The sequence below is a fragment of the Medicago sativa genome, chromosome 7 (genome assembly GCF_051527215.1).
Source record: "Medicago sativa cultivar Bolivia chromosome 7, Bolivia_mono, whole genome shotgun sequence".
NCBI classification, from domain to species: Eukaryota; Viridiplantae; Streptophyta; class Magnoliopsida; order Fabales; family Fabaceae; genus Medicago; species Medicago sativa.
Genome location: NC_140755.1, coordinates 24,548,262 through 24,565,769, shown reverse-complemented (window position 1 = coordinate 24,565,769; position 17,508 = coordinate 24,548,262). Strand labels below are relative to the sequence as shown.

The window sequence follows — 17,508 nt, the reverse complement described above, 5'->3', positions numbered from 1 at the left end:
AAAATATTCAAAAAGGAAATAAATATGCAATAAAATCAAATCAAATCTTTATAAAACTAAACTAAATAAAGCAATAAAGTAGACTAATTAATGACTCATCAAACTCCCCCACACTTGAATCTTTGCTTGTCCTCAAGCAAAAGGCAATGGACATAGCAGCAACTAAAAGGATTAATTATGGCAATGCAATTGAAAACACAAGTCTCTTTGAAGGTTTTGTTTCAAGTACACTAATCATAATTTCAAACATTCTTCGTGAACCTATTCAACCCAACATCAAGTCTCAAGTGAATGTGTGTGTGCAGTCCAACCTTTTTCTTGCTCCTGTATAAGACAGACATTATGAGGAACAGGTTCTATCCTTAATGCTAAAGTAACCGAGAAAAGCCCTTTCTTCATTTCATATAAGAGTGATGGGAAACATTCTTCGTGAACCTATTCAACCCAACATCAAGTCTCAAGTGAGTGTGTGTGTGCAGTCCAACCTTTTTCTTGCTCCTGTATAAGACAGACATTATGAGGAACAGGTTCTATCCTTAATGCTAAAGTAACCGAGAAAAGCCCTTTCTTCATTTCATATAAGAGTGATGGGAATTTAAGTTAAAATTGAATTAAATTAACAATTAAGCACAAGGGGCTGCAGATGCTTAGGGGTTATCTATCCTCATAGGAAGTCTTTTTGGATGTAATTGTCCTTTCCCCCTAGATTCAAAATCACCCTAAGTAGTGCTGCAAAATTTTTCTTTTATTTCATCTCCGCGTAGGAAGTCTTTTTGGATGTAATTGTCCTTTCCCCTAGCATTGATGAATTTGTTTTTCTTTAAGTTCAAATTTGGGAGTCACCACCACAATTAGGAAGTTAGGGATTGTCCTTTCCCCCACATGTTGGTGTCATTCTCCCGCCCCATTTAACTTTAACAATTAAGAATATAACAATAAGGCACAATTGATTAATTTCCCACACAAACTTATACTACTTTTACTCTAAAGACTTTAAAGGGTCTAAGTTAACACTAAAGATAGAACGTGCTCCTTAAAATACCTACTCATACATTTGCTCAAAGATTGCAACCGGGTGCTTTTCTCATTGGAGAATTTTCACAAAGACAAGATATCAGTATAGCAAGAACACAAGAAACACAAGAACTACTTTCATGTACAAGAAACAACCTTTAAAGAAGAGACAAAACAAAAAAACTTTATGCCAAATTTTACATTGAAAACAAGCTACTAGTCATGCCTTTCACTTTAAAAATAAAACAAAAGAATAAAGTTCAAGGGAGTTTTGGACACTACGACTCTAGACACTTTATTAGCCCCCCCCCCCCACCACACACACTTAGGTGAAGCATTGTCCTCAATGATTCAAACAAAAGAGAATTAAAAGAGAAGAAGAAGAAGGAGAAGTAGAAGAAGAAGGAGTAGAAGAGATAGATAGAGAGAGTAGGAGAAAGAGAGAAGAGAGAAGGGAAGAGAGGAAGAGGAAAGCTCACATTTTCTCATTGAGGTCCATAGGGAGGACCTTGGAGATTGAATTGGTGCATCATCCTTCGGATCATTTGATTGTTTTCTTCCGACAAGCGGTTACCCCTTTGGACTTCATTTCTTAGCCCTAAAAGTTCTACACCTTGCCTTTGTTGCTCGGTGCTTATCCTCTCGACCTCGGTTCGCATCCATGCCCATCTTTGATCGTCATTTAGCTCTCCGGCTTCATGGTCATGGTGTTCTCCCTCATGGTGCAAGTTTGCACCTTCTCCTTCATCATGGTGCTCATGTACCTGTTCATTATCAACATACAACAAATTTTCCTCCACCTCGGTGTTAGTCCGAGATGGGTTAGGAAGAAAAAATAGAATAGGTACATTGAGTTTAAGGGCATATTGCATGGGTGGACGATGTGTAATGAATTTCATAGAGATTAGTGTCTCTATGTTAAGCCTATTGTTGCCCTCAATTTGATTTATCCCCTCCTCCTCACTTACTCCAAACTTCCTAGCAATGAATGTGATAACCCCCCCGACCACTATGTCAGCTACAAGATTAGGCTTAGTTCCTATTAAGGCAAGGTAGTCAAGCATGTAAAAACAAGTATTCACGGGATTATTATGAAGCATAGCCCAAAGCATAAAGAGTTCATTTGTCCTACATGTTCCTACTTCCTTCCTACCCCAAATGGTACAAGCCATTACCCTTTGAAGGTACCTAAGGACTGGGTTGTGAATGTTACTAGCCTTATTGGAACGTGAAACATATTGATTTAAACCGGTGATGCGTTTCCAAAAGCTAGCAGGGTCATAGTCTTACGGATTTAGAGCTTGATTCCAAGAGTCATGTATGAACCCCGCATTTGCGAAGCCCATTTCATTGCAAAAGTTTTCAAGGGACATCTCGTAATCAATATTCAAAAGCCGGAAGGAGACTCTATGATCGGGGTCATCTAAATTCAACTTATCTTTCTTGAATTGAATAGAACTTAAAAACTCATGAGTAAAATTCTCATATCCCCTCATAGGTCTAAGCATCTCACCCCATCCTAATCTGTGCAGCAATTCAAAAGCATTGTCCCTAATTTCTAAGACATTCATAGTATGAGAATCAGGGTACCTACAAGGATGCAAAGGTTTAGTGAAAAGAACTTTATACCTTTCTTTTTGGTTGCTATCCTTGAAGGTGATGCCATGATTCTTAGCCGGTGCCCTTTTCTTTTGTGGAGGTCCTCCGGAAGAGCTTGCTGGCTCCTTGCCACTTCTCCTTGAAGCCATTGAACCTTGACCTTGGGTTGACCTTGAGTTTTGGGTGAAGGTTAGGGTTGGGAAGAGTTTGTGTGGAAAAAGTTGGTTTAGGGTTGGGGTTGATGTTTTAGGAAGGCTTATGGGTTTAGATGTAGAGATTGGTCAAGATTTTGTGGTTTTTGGATTAGGGTTTTTGGGTTAGGGTTTATGGAGATAAGGGTTTGGTGAATTATGGATTTGAATGGATGAAAGTTGTTTTTGATTGGTGGTTTGTGTTTGGAATGAAGTTTGGAATTGATTTGTGTAACACCCCTATTTTTTTCTCACATTATAGGGTGCGTTACATACAATAAAAATCGTAAAATGTAAATAAATATAATCCGGCCGCGTCAAAATAATAATATTCATTTTTTTCTCGTCTTAACTATTATGTTTTTTTTTTCTTTCTCACCATTTTTTTTTTGTTTTCGTATGTTTCTTTTTAAAACATAGAAACAAAATAATAGCATGCTTCAATATATATCATTAATAACATTCTTTTTTTTTCTACTGAATGTTTCTTCTGTAGGTTTATACAACAAAATAAATTTGAAACATAAATAACAAATATTTACATCATAATATATATACATATCATTGGTCTAAGCCTGCGGCTCATAATGTTAAAGTCATCATAGTGAATATTTTACAATGATCCATAAGTCTTCATGAGACTTAATATAAACAAAACATAATTACCATCTAGCTAGAGCCAAAATGCATTAGTCAAACTACATCAGTCCTACTATGTTACCAAGGCTGACTACTATCCAAAATAAAAGAGTTTTAAGAGACATTAAGTACATAACAAACTAATTAGCACTCTTAAACTCTTTCCCACACACTAGAAATCACATCTAAACATGGCCATTAGGGTCTCCCCCAATGAACTCTCCCTCCTCAAGGTACTCCTCTGGGTCCTCCTCTGGTTCCTCCTCTGGATCCTCCTCCTCAGGTGCATGGACTCCTCCTCCTCCCTGCTCAGCAACATCGACAGGATCAACAACCGGGGGAACTATAGGCTCCTGTGGGTCTGGTCCTACAGGTGGGACAACACCCATGTCATGGAGAGCTAGGTACAACCTCTGCAATGGTAGAATCATCTCTGTGGTCTCATGAGTAACAATAGTAGTAGTAGGCTGGCCACCGAATCCTGTGGTAGTGCGAACAAGTCCGGTAAAGATCAATGTTTGGGTGGCAAAATTTATTTCCCAAACATCATCCCTCGGATCCTCAAGGAACTCGATCCTGCGTGTTCCTGAGTGAGCTAAATATCTCCCTGGCATCATCTACAAAACGTCCGAACATACCCAAAAACAAAAACAACAAGATACAAAAACAAACAAAGAAGGGTGAATTACTCGTACACAAGTTTTCCACGTGATTTATTACATAAGGAAAAAGAAAATAATCTATATATAACAATATGATAATTACATAAATATTTTTCTTTTCATCCACTGTCCAGCAATTACAAAGCATATAAAAAAAACTATCTTTTAAAAGGTCAAATTAGCATTAATAGTTTGACATTCAACTTGACACATGCATGAACTCTTTTGACTTTTCTCTCGACTCTAGTTTATTTTTCATTTCACAATTTACTACTCCATGGAGGTTCCACTCTAATGAGCATAAGGCCGTTTCGGCGACTATAACATGATTATTAGTATTATGAGCAAGATATACTTAAACTCTAATCATTCTAGTCCGATCGCACTACCTTATTATAGATAGTCTAGTTTTGTCAGGCTCACCGTGTTGGGTAGTACGAGTACCTTCAGCCGGGAAGCAATCCCCAACTATTGATAGGCGTTCGAAACACAAGTGCCCTCGATAGGTCCTCAAAGTAACCAAACCATAACTATCCTCATTCCCATCTACACCTGAGTGTATAGAGACCTGTTATAGCTCCTTAATTGTCCCTACTTTCTAGACAAGACAATTACTCAAACTCAACTCAACAATGTCAAACAAGTATATATCATAATTATCATTTGTTCATTAAACTGGATCAGCCCTTCAGAATTATGTTTAATTCAAATAATATAGTGCTTAAATCAGCTACCTTTACAACCAAAAATATTCAATCCTGTTCCTGGTGCATTTAAGTGTACGGGTATTATATTATAGTAGGTAATCATTCATGGAATTCATATTGAACCAGTGAGTAAACTTCCACTTTTAACAAGTACATATTTGATTTAGATGATGTTGCCATAAGCTATATATATACCTATATTTCAAGATAAGTTATCCTACTGTTATAGTACTCTTAAATTATATCATGGTTTTTGCATTCTTAAACATTTTCTTTTACAAGTTACCTATAAGTCAAGGTTTTATTAAATAGATATCATCAAAATCAATAAAGTAAGATACAACTATCTCTCTTAGATTATTTCTTCTTAAGAGAAGTTTTTTACTCACTATCAACGTTATAAGTTATCACGTCGAATCATAATCGACACTTTTGTTATAAGTCATATGTTTTCAAACCAAATTCATACATCGAATTCACATAGTACTTATCAAAATTTAGCATATTCATTTACTTACTCAAGAGTGATACCAAATAAACATAATAGAACTATCTAATCAAGTAATCATTTACAAAACTTTTTTTTCTACTTGTATATTACATTTTTAAAATAATACTCCTAATTATATTAACTAAAACACATATAAGTCGATGCCCTTTGACATATACTTGATCGCTAGAAATTATCACCTCATCGAGAAATTAACTCTCACAAGTAGAGTTATTTACTCACACATAATCACTTAAGCACATAACTTATGCAAAATCTTTAAAACTTATTAGTAGTAATTCCCCTTACCTTCGATTTCTTCGAAAGTTGTTGTTATATCGTTTCCGTCTAAAGCAGCTCCAATATCACCTAGAATACTCATCCAAAATAACTATCTATTAGACTATAGTTATAATCAAGGTTATACTGTCTTAGGCTTTTCATACTACATAAGACTAAAATAAAAACCCATTTTTAATTTATTCATTTCTAACTAACAAAAAGAATCCAGCTTTTTCTCCATACTCTCTTTTCTTAATTCTTTTTTTTTCTTTTCTGAAAGTGCTAAAGACATAATACACCAATATTGTTTTCTACAACTTTGTTATGAGAAAATTCATAACATCCAAATTTAAGTTTTTATTCTAAAAATAATAGTGTCTTTAATTTCTAACTTTTAACACAAATAGTGCAGAATAACTTACGGTTAACACAATTTTAAGTAAACAAAACCTGGTTTTCTAACTTTAATAAACAAACCTGGTTTTCTAACTTCTAATAAACAAACCTGGTTTTCTAACTTTTAATAATAGTGTTTTTTTTTCTTTCCAGATTATAATAAGTATATTATACTAATTATATGTTTTGATTTTACTTCAAATTGCACTTATGTTACTACCTTATTAGTCACAATCATTAAAGGCCAATTTAATAGCTAAGTAAAAGGTGTTGGTATCTCTTAACTAAAACAATCGGTGCAAACTAAATCTATGAGGTAATTCCTCTTTGTTCCATGATCTTTAAAGGATAAAGAAAGAGCAAAATAAAACCTATTCTTTCTTTAATCAGTAAAGTACAAGGGTATATAGACATGAGGAGTATAAATGAAAAGTTTGATTGTGTCTTTTGGTTGAAAGTGATGGTGTGGTGGGGTATAGATCTAGTTTTGGAATTAAGAATAACTTTGAAAAATCAGAATTCCAGTACAAGAATACAAACAAGAGAATAAAGAATAACTATAGATTTGAGAGAGAAAGTTGAGAAAAGGAAAGGAAGAGAGAGAGAGAAGACTAACCTGTTATTAGAAGAAGCAGATAGTGAGTGTGTGTGGTTTAGTAAGGCAAGGCATAGTGTATTTATAAGAAGAGAGAGTGTGGTTGAGGACTTAATGAAATCATCTTTGTAACATATCTGTACGTCACTTCTTTCTTCAATTATCCCTTCCATTTTTTAATTTTTTTTTTATTAGAAAGTAACGTGGGGAGAAAGAAAATTTTATTCTTTTATATATATATATTTTTTTTTAACAACAAAAAATACTGTCCCCACCCTCCCCTTTTACTTTTCAATTCTTATATTATTATTATTATTATTATTATTCTATTATTTATTTTAAAACACTTTTAAATATAAGTTAAATTTTTGGATGTTACAATTTGGTGAAAGAATTGTGTGAATTGGTGGAGTTTTGAGTGAGATATGAAGGTTTGAAATTGGATGGTTATGGAGGTTTAGAGAGAAGTTTGAAGGTAGAGAGAAGTTTGTGTTGGAGAATGAATGAAGAAGAAGAAAAAAATTGAGGTTATAGGTGTGTAGGGATCGGGCACGGCCGTGCCAACCTTGGCACGGGCCGTGCCAACATTCTGACTTTGGCCTCCTTTTTTTGCTTTAAAAACCTGGCACGACCGTGCCAACCTTAGCATGGGTCGTGCCAACCTTCTGGTCCTGGGGGCTTCAGATTTTTCACTTTTTCTTGAATCGGACTCGGACAATTACCTACAAAACACTTAAAACAAAGGAAAACAAACAAAATAAAGTAAATAAATGCGTGGGTTGCCTCCCACGAAGCGCTCTTTTAGTGTCATTAACTTGACGATTAGAAAGGGTCCTTAGAATGGATCAAAGATATCATATTGTGTAGATGACGCTATAAAACGTTCTTGCACAACATGATCTTTAAGCATGCAACAAGAGTAAAGAGCGGGACCTTTCATAACGTTTTCCAACTCAAAGCCGACCATTGTATCACTCACTTGAAAGACAATCCTACCAAGTTTAACATCTGTGAGATCTCCCGCAGTGGCGAGGAAAGGTCTACCTAGGATTATAGGGACGTCTTCGTCCTCTTTGATGTCAATGACTATAAAATCAGTCGGGGTGTATATCCCTTCTATCTTAACAGGTATATCCTCAACAAATCCTATTGGTTTCATGGTAAAACGATCAGCTAACTTCAATTCTATCTCGGTAGGTTTCAACTCTCCTATTCCCATCCGTTTAAAGAGGGACAAAGGTAACAAACTAACGCTAGCTCCTAAGTCACACAAGGCATTGTCAACGGTCTCACTCCCAATCATACAAGGTATGGCAAAACTACCTGGATCTCTAAGCTTAGGGGGTGTCTTTTGGATGATTGCACTAGTGTCCTTAGCCAAAACTATTGTCTCACTATGCTCTATAGCCCTTTTCTTTGAAAAAATTTCCTTTAAAAACTTGGCATATAGAGACATCCTAGACAAAGCTTCCGCAAGGGGGATTTTAATGCAAATTCTTTTAAGAATGTTGACAAACTTATTGAATTGACCCTCTAATTTAAGCTTAGCAATATTTAACGGGGAAGGAGCTTGGGTCTTATCAAGCGGTTTCTCACTCTCTATCACAGTTTTCTCACCTAAAAGCTTGACATTTTCTTTCTCGAGGTTGTGAACCTTAGCAATAGTATCTCCTAACTTACTACCCTCAAAAGATATGACATTAACATGAGCTTTAGGGTTGGCTTCGGTTTGACCAGGAAAGACTCCCGGTGCTTGAGAAAGAGTAGACACTTGTTGGGCTATTTGGGAGATTTGTGTTTCAAGCATTTTAGAATGAGTAGAGATATAATCAACTTTGGTATTGAGCTTTGAAAGAGAATCGTTCAGAAATCCGGTTTGGTTTTTAAGTTCTTGAAGTTGTTTATTTTGGTTGGCAATAGAATTTTCCAACAAAATTTCCAAATTGGATTTCTGATCGAATCTCTGGTTGTTTGCATAGCCAGGTGGTGCTACTTGTCCATAGGGATTTTGATTTTTGTAAAAATTTTGATTTTGTCTCATCCCTTGGTTGTATTGAGCATAATTCATTTGCTCAACACCATTAATAGCACTACCTAATTGGCAATCAACACCTACATGACCAGTTATACCACAGATTTCACAAGAAGAAGGAGTAGAAGAAGAATTGATGGCACTAAAGTTGAATTTTTCAAATCTCTCCGTTAATGCATCAATTTTAGAAGCAAGATGATCATAGTTAGAGACTTCATACATACCTACCTCCTTTTTAGAGGTTGAAGAACTAGTGATGGCTCTCTCATCGGTCCATTTGTAATGATTCTGAGCCATGTCTTCAATCAAGGCGTATGCCTCCGTGTAGTTCTTGTTCATTAGAGCTCCTCCTGCAGCTGCATCAACAGACATCTTAGTGGTATAAGATAAGCCATTATAAAAGGTGTGGACTATGAGCCAACTCTCTAGACCATGGTGGGGACAAAGTCTAAGCATTTCTTTGAAACGCTCCCACGCATCATAGAGAGATTCCCCATCTTTTTGATTGAACTGAGTAATTTGGTCCCTAAGTTTAGCAGTTTTGGATGGGGGAAAGAATCGGGCAAGGAATGCTTGCCTCATTTGATCCCATGAAGTGATGGAACAGACTTCGAGGGAATGGAACCAAGCGCTAGCTCTATCCCTTAAGGAAAAGGGAAAGAGATGAAGTCTTACGGCCTCTTGGTTCTCCTTCATGGTTCCACTAATTCGTAGGAAAACGGAGATGTGAAGATTGGGATCCTCGGTGGGGGATCCCGAAAATTGGTTTTGCTGCACCAAGTTATGTAGGGCAGGCTTAATTTCAAAATTGTCATCCTCAACCGTTGGGTACACAATAATAGTTTGTGGCTCAGCCGTAGACGGCTTTGCATACTCTTTGAGAGTGCGATTAGCCATGGCGGTATTATTTTGTGCCGCTCTCCTCCTTTTATGTAAGAATCTTTCGATCTCGGGTATGAATACCGCTCGATTTCTAGTTCTTCGCATAAAAGGTTGAGAACCCAAGAAGTTAGTGATAACAGAAAAATAAAAATAAAAAGGAAAAGAAAAGAGGAAGAGAGAATCTAATCACTAAAGAAAAGTTAATTAAATTAGTTAACTCCCCGGCAACGGCGCCAAAAACTTGATAGGGCAAACCGTAAGTGCACGGTCTATCGAAGTAATAATAGTAGTAAAGAGTATCGTTCCGCTAGGGAGTTGTTTAATTCAATTAACTTAAAAAGAATGATTAGAGGAGGAGAAAAGTTATAAAAATAGAGGTAAATAACAATAATAATAAAGAGCCTTGGGATCATTGGTTCGTCATAACAGCGAATCCTTCACAATCAAGCCTTAAACTTTATAATTCTACGTTATTCTTAATTTCTAAGGACAAGTTTCTCTTTAGCATATCAAAGCTTCTCTCGAAGTCAGTGAGTGTATCCCTCCAACAACCACACCTATTCTCATGGGTGATTGCCTTTGGGACCCTTGAAGATCGAAACTTTATGTGTCCCAAGGTTTGCTAGACTATTCTCATGTTTCGCAAACCTTGTCTAAATTCACTTGTTCGAATATCAAAGCTCCGCGTTCGCTTTATGAATTGATATTTGTGATGATGAATTAACCATTATCAAACCCTTCGCGTTCGCTTCCACAGTTTGATAATAATTAATTGATGTTAAAATAGTGAATTTAGATAAGAAATTAAGGTAACATATAATTAGGGTTTAAGGCTTGGATTGATTCGGATTACGTCATTAGACTTATCCAACAATCCCAAGACAAAGAAAGTTTACTCACTCATGTTCATCGTAGACATGGGGGAAGAAAAGAGAAAACAATAAAGTAAATTGCAAGGAAGAAGGTAAAGGAAAATAAAGACTTTTATTGAAATAACGCTGAAAATATTCTAAGCAAAAGGTGAATTGTTTATGATGGAATGCTACTCTATTTATAGCTTTACAATCGACTTAGAAACTAAGCAACTATAAGGGCAAAACAGTAAAGCTGCAACGAAATAACTTGGGCTTGAAGAAAAGCAGCAAAAGAGGCTTCTGGGGGTGGCACGACCGTGCCACATGTTGGCACTGGCCGTGCCAAGCTTCTGACTTGGTGGGAACATATTTTCGCACTGTATTTTCATAATTCTGCACCGTATTCGCTCCAGTCCTCTTTCTTTTGCTCCAAGACACCTTTCACCATATATTTGTTCCTAAAATATAATAAAAAGCAATTTGAAGTAAAATATTCAAAAAGGAAATAAATATGCAATAAAATAAAATCAAATCTTTATAAAACTAAACTAAATAAAGCAATAAAATAGACTAATTAATGACTCATCAAATGTGCTGTCACTGGTCGCTTTAAGACTCATCTGAAGGATGTTCTATTTTGTATCTTGTACCATTTAAGTACAATAGGTTAATCCTCATGGAGTAATCCTAGAGTCATAGTCTTCTTAAGGCACCTCATGACTCTTTCAATAGCATGGCAATGCTTCTCATTCGTCTACTAGTAAACTTGCACAAGAGTTTCACGACATCAGCAATGTCGGGTCTAATATATTCAATGGCTTACCTAAGGACTGCCAATGATGCTCGCATATTCTGTTTGTTTAACTCCATCTCAAGTGTTCTTACACTTGGATCATAATATATGCTTGCAAGTTTACGCTCAAATAAGAACATTTCCTTAAGATCTTCTCAACTTTGTGAGTTTCATCAAAAAGGTTCTCTTTTTTGATCAAGTAATTTTGAAACCAAGAATTATTTCAACTTTGTCTAGGTCTTTCTTATCAATGTTGTTGATAAACAATGATTTCACATAATTCATAACATGAATCTTTAAACCAAATATGAGCAAGTTGTCTTCATTGAGACATATGATCGTACAAATATTATTTGTCACTTTCATTCACTTAATACTCATTCGATAGCATTAGAATGTCAAATTTTTCATGTCATTCCTTAAGAATTTGTTTTATACCTCACAAAGAATTATCTAACTTACATACTTTGTTTTCTTGTCCATGAATCGCAAAAATTTTCAGGTTGTTCCATATAGATTTCTTCTTCTAGTTCACCATAAAAAAGGCAACTTTTGATGACAGCTTGTCATTACGTAATTTTAGATGTATTTTAGCACAAAAATGGAGTTCACAATGAGACTTATGCAGCAAAAAGAGCAGAAAAACTGAAGGATTGTAAAAGAAGAAAACGTGTCACGATTTCATAGAAACGTGCCACGATTTGGGAAGCATCAGAACTCTTGGTTCGACATTGAAGAAACGTGTCACGATTGGTAAAACGTGACACGATTTGATGAAACCCTAATTCAGTTTCTTGCTCCAGAAGGTAAAAACGTGTCACGATTCACTTAAAACGTGACACGATTTGGGCGATATTCTGTGCCTATTTAAGCTGAAGTCTATTCCAAAAACAAGGGTTACGAATTCTAGAGAGCCAAGTGCGATTTTGCAACTGCAAGGAAGACCAGGAGGACGATTTCTTCACCTTCCAACCACTTTGTGTATGTTTTATTACCTCTAATGATTATGTTATTTGTAAACACTATTATGAGTAGCTAAATCCATTAGAGGTTAGGTCTGAGATGATTCGTTGTAACCCTAATTGAGATATTATGTTGTGAAACTCTATTTATTGTGAATGATATTCTAGTCTTTATTCAATTCAATTGTTCTTAATGCTTTTTATATCCTGATCAAATATAAATATGATTTTGTGAGAATGAATGACTACTGACCATAGCTTTCTACTTAGACCTATTGAATTGTTCTAATAAACATGGTTAGTCTAGGAATGGATAATCGTTTATTAGTGATATTAGGTTAACGTGCTTTAAACCTTCAAAGATTATTAGACCACCTAAGGGATTAGGGGCTGTAGTTTAAGAAGAGGGTCCTAACTCAAGGGATTGATTAGAACTATTTTGTTAACTATCGTGGGATTAGAAGATCATTCATACGAATAGGTGCAACATAACAATTAGGAGAACATAGATGATTCGAAAGACCTAAACTCATCTCTCTCTTATTCTTGAAAACCAATTTATTTTTAGCAGTTACTTTTATGCAATCAAACCAATCTACTGCCTAGTGGCAAATCAAAATAACCTTTATACATCCTAAAATACAACGTAGTTGAATTATTGAGATTAAAAACAGTCCTTGTGGGATCGATATTTTTACTACTTCGATAGTATTTGGTGCACTTGCCAGAGATCTATCAAGTTTTTGGCGCCGTTGCCGGGGACTGTTTATTTATTTCAACAAGGCAATTACGTTATAATTTAGGATTTCTGCAATTTAATTTTCTGTTTTTTTTTTTATTTTTCTGTTTTCATATTCATTTGATTACTTTGCATTGTGCAGTGCTACTAAGGTATTTTGCTGTTTATGCGAGGTAAAGTGAGCGCCGACGATCTTGAATTCGATCCAGAAATTGAAAGGACTGCTAGAGCACTCCGGAAAACTGTCCGGTCGCAAAGGTTAGCTCATTCCGTTCCACCGGGTGTTCGAGAACAAATACCGGAGCCACTCTCCACTGAATCTGAAACATCTGCTTCTCCTAAATCTGCAACTATGGAAGGAGTTGTACCACCCAGACCTAAGCTAGGAGACTAGGGGTTAGCCACTCATCGCGGTCAACTGACCCATACTTTTCAACCAGCTAACCCCGTTGCTTTCGACATCAAGACAACTGTCCTGAACGGTTTGAGGGATAAACAATTCGATGGGACTGAAGCCATGAGTCCTCATGAACACTTGAGCCGCTTTGCTGAAACTTGCGAGTTTTGTGTGCAACCAGCCACCGTGACTGAAGCACAGAAGAAACTAAGGCTGTTCCCTTTCACTTTGACGGGAAGAGCAAAAGATTGGTTGCTAACAATTCCAAACGGGACTGTCCAAACATGGGAAGAGTTAGAGCTGAAGTTCTTGGAGAAGTATTTCCCTATGTCTAAATATTGGGAAAAGAAGATGGAGATCTCTAACTTCAAGCAAGGAGAAGGTGAATCATTGTATGATGCTTGGGAGCGATTCAATTTGCTTCTGAAGAGATGCCCTAATCATGAGTTCACCGAGAAACAATACCTCCAAATCTTCACTGAGGGGGTGACACCAAACACTAGAATGTTCTTAGATGCTTCCGCGGGAGGTAGTCTCAAAAGTAAAACTGATCATGAAGTTCAAGCTCTAATTGAAAACATGGCTGGCAATGAGTATCGTGATCAAGCTAAGAAGAAAGAAAGAGGAGTGTTTGGGGTAAGTGAGCAAACTGCTATCCTTGCTAACCAAGCAGCTATGAACAAACAAATAGAGGCTCTTACTAAGGAGTTTCAAGGTTTCACTTTGGCTCATAAGCAACAACAAGTAGCTGCAATCAAGTGTGATTTATGTGGTGAAGAACATCCAAATGGTGAATGTGTTCCAGAAGGATCAAGTGAGGAGGCTAACTTCATGGGAGGCTATCAAAGGCAAAATCAATACTACAATTCAGGTATCAACAAGCATCCCAATCTAAGCTACTCAAATAACAACGCTTTGAACTCTCAGATGCTCACTCCTCCACAACAACAAAGAAAGCCATCAGCTCTTGAGGAAACTATGATGAACTTCATGACGTGACTCAAGGCAACTTTGAAGAGATGAAGAAAAGTCAAGAAGCTGAAAGAAAGAACAATGAAGCTTCTAGGAAGATGCTTGAAACTCAACTGGGGCAATTAGCTAAGCAATTGGCTGAACAAAACAAAGGCGGATTCTCAGGTAACACTAAAGAAAACCCTAAGAATGAGTCTTGTAATGCTATTGAATTGAGGAGCAAAAAGGTTTTGACACCTTTAGTTCCAAAAGCTCCAAAGAAGGTTGATGATGTAATTGAGGTGGAGGAGGATGATGTAGTTGAAAAAAATGATGAGGGTGTAGTTAAAAAAGAAAATGATCATGGAGTAGTTGAAAACGAAAGGAAGAAAAAAATAGAGGGAGAAAAAAGTGAGAAGTTAATTGATGAAGATTCAATCTTGAGGAAGTCGAAGAGTTAAATTCTGAAAGATGGAGATAAACCACAAGTTATTCCATCATATGTGAAGCTTCCATACCCTCACCTTTCAAAGAAGAAAGAAAAGGATGAAGGTCAATTCAAGAAGTTCATGCAACTTTTCTCACAACTTCAGGTGAATATTCCTTTCGGCGAAGCCCTTGATCAAATGCCGTTATATGCTAAGTTCATGAAAGACTTGTTAACCAAACGAAGGAAGCCTAAGGATGATGAGAACATAGCACTTTCTGAGAATTGTAGTGCTATTCTTCAAAAGAAGCTGCCACCTAAGCTGAAGGATCCTGGAGCTTTCACTATCCCTTGTTCAATTGGACCGGTAGACATTGGAAGAGCTTTATGTGACTTGGGAGCAAGTATCAACCTGATGCCTCTTTCAATGATGAAGAAGCTTAAGTGTGGGGAACCAAAACCAACAAGAATGACCATTACTTTAGCTGATCGGTCAATCTCTTATCCTTTCGGTATACTTGAAGATGTGCTAGTCAAGGTTAATGACTTGGTGTTCCCAGCAGATTTTGTGGTCTTAGATATGGCTGAAGATGAAGACATGCCACTCATTCTAGGAAGACCTTTCCTTGCAACTGGTCGTGCTTTGATTGATGTTGAACGTGGAGAGTTAATGTTGAGGTTCCATAAGGAGCAGGTAGTTTTCAATATCTTTGAGGCAATGAAGAACCAAGATGAGAACCACAAGTGTTACCGGATTGACGTTGTTGAAGAAACAGTTGAAGAGAACTCCCTTGAATCTCACCCTATTCAACCTATGGAAGGAGAAATTGTTAAGCCTATTGAAAGTAAGGAAGTGGTTGAAGATGTGGGGGTGAAAGAGTGTGTCAAGCAACTTGAAGCAAGCACAGAACTTATGCAACAACAATCATCAGGAGACATCCTTGACAACAAGTATGGGGGATTGGGAACTTGGAACAATATGCCTAAAACTACTTTTACTAATCCTTGTGGTGTATTTGCTTATAAGAAGATCCCCTTTGGAATACGTAATGGACCGGGTACTTTTCAATGTTGCATGCTTTCAATTCTCTCTGACACGATAGAAAGAGTTAGGAGGTACTATGACAAAGGGGTGGTAAGAAACAAGCCTTTTGATGAAGCCGTGGATTTAAGGAAGTCTAGTGCACAAGGAACTTTCAAGGGTAAGGAACAAAAGCTGAAACTGTACAGTAAAGGAGGACTCCCAAACAATGAAGAGGGAGAGACATCCAATGATCCTTAGGGGTCGTCATGAGTCAAGCTAGTGACGGTAAAGAAGCGCTTGGTGGGAGGCAACCCACATTTAGATTTCAGGTAGTATTTCTTATTTCTTTTTATTGCTTTCAAATATTCAAAAACACAAAAAGATTTTAGCTGAAACAGACAGAGGAAAGAAAATTTTTTGTTTTCCAATACTGTGCAAATCGTGACACGTTTTGGGCAAAACGTGACACGATTTGCCCTCCCTCTGAAGCTCCTCTCAGAAATTTTTCTAAGTTAAAAAAGGTGCCATTCGACATTTCCAAAAACGTGTCACGATGATGAAATCGTGACACGATTTTTGGCACCTAAAATTTTTTCTAAGTCTCAAACTGGTGCATTTCGACATTGAGAAATCGTGACACGTTGGCCAAAACGTGACACGATTTCTGGGCAAGAAAAATTTTCAAAAAGAGCAATCGTGACACGTTTAGCCCAAATGTGACACGATTTTAGCAGTTTCAAAAATTTAACCGTTACAAAACAAAATCGTGACACGTTTTTGGCCAAACGTGACACGATTTTCCCAGTCTATAAATGTACCCAACACGATTTTCATTCCATTCACTTCCAAAAGTAGCTAAACTCTGCCAAAATTTTCCCAGAACCCTAACCTACGATTTTCTAACCCTTATCTACCACAAATCTTCATCTTTTCATCTTCCAATCATCAAACCATCACCATTAACCTTCATCTTCACCCACAAACAAACCAAATCCAACATCTCTATCCTTTCCACTCAAACCCTAACCCTAACCATGGTTGAGACCCGCAACAAAGGCAAGTCCCAAGCCACATCCCAACCAGCCAAAAAGGCCAAAATAGCCCCCAAACGCAAACAACCTGTCAAACCTAGCCCTAACACCGCACCCCCACCGTCCATCAACCACCGGTTTTATAATACTGCTGCCCGTGACCGTTTCAAGGACATCCGAGGCTATAGGGTGATCCCGGAGAGAGGTTTTGATTTCACCAAACTCATCTCCAACCCCGAATTCCATCAAGTGATCACTGAGAGAGGGTGGGAGTCTCTTGTGAGTATGATATTTGAGCAGGCCAACAAAACGATTGGGATAGAATTCTATTCTAATGCTAGGTATATGGGGAGGAAGTATGTGTCCTATGTGAGGGGGAAGGAGATAGACTATAGCCCGGAGAGGATTAATCAGTTGCTGGAGATTGTGCCACCGGAGATTTGTGATGTGAAGAGGAGGATGGAGGAGTGCAAGAATTGGAATGATGAAAGGTGGGAAGAGTTGCTATTGCAGATTTGTGTTGAAGGTGCTAAGTGGCATGGAGGGTCACATATGCTGTTGAGGGCTGACTTCAAGCCCCATGCAAAGGCGTGGGCATCTTTTGTGGTGCAAACTATTGAAGGCACCTCTTGTACTTCAGAGATTCCGCTGCCCCGCTTGTTGACGCTGTCTGCTATTCTTGATGGTGCACCCATCAATGTTGGTGAGTTAATTGCCGACAATATCTATATGTTTGATTTAGGTACCAAGAAGGCACTCCCTCATTTGAGCCTTATCAATTGGCTTTGTGAGGAGGATGAGTGCGATTTGTTTGCTAATGATTTGAGTGCAGCAATGATGA

General features: G+C 37.3%; 2 non-coding genes across 2 annotated transcripts; one reads left to right on the top strand and one right to left on the bottom strand.

Moving 5' to 3' along the window:
* The first annotated feature begins 9,034 nt into the window (after positions 1 to 9,034).
* On the top strand, positions 9,035 to 9,141 carry LOC146905086 (small nucleolar RNA R71). Its single transcript, XR_015020785.1, has one exon. It is a non-coding gene; the product is annotated as a small nucleolar RNA R71 (small nucleolar RNA).
* A 4,436-nt stretch (positions 9,142 to 13,577) lies between these two features.
* Positions 13,578 to 13,683, bottom strand: LOC146905085 (small nucleolar RNA R71). The gene has a single exon (XR_015020985.1). It is a non-coding gene; the product is annotated as a small nucleolar RNA R71 (small nucleolar RNA).
* Positions 13,684 to 17,508: the final 3,825 nt, after the last annotated feature.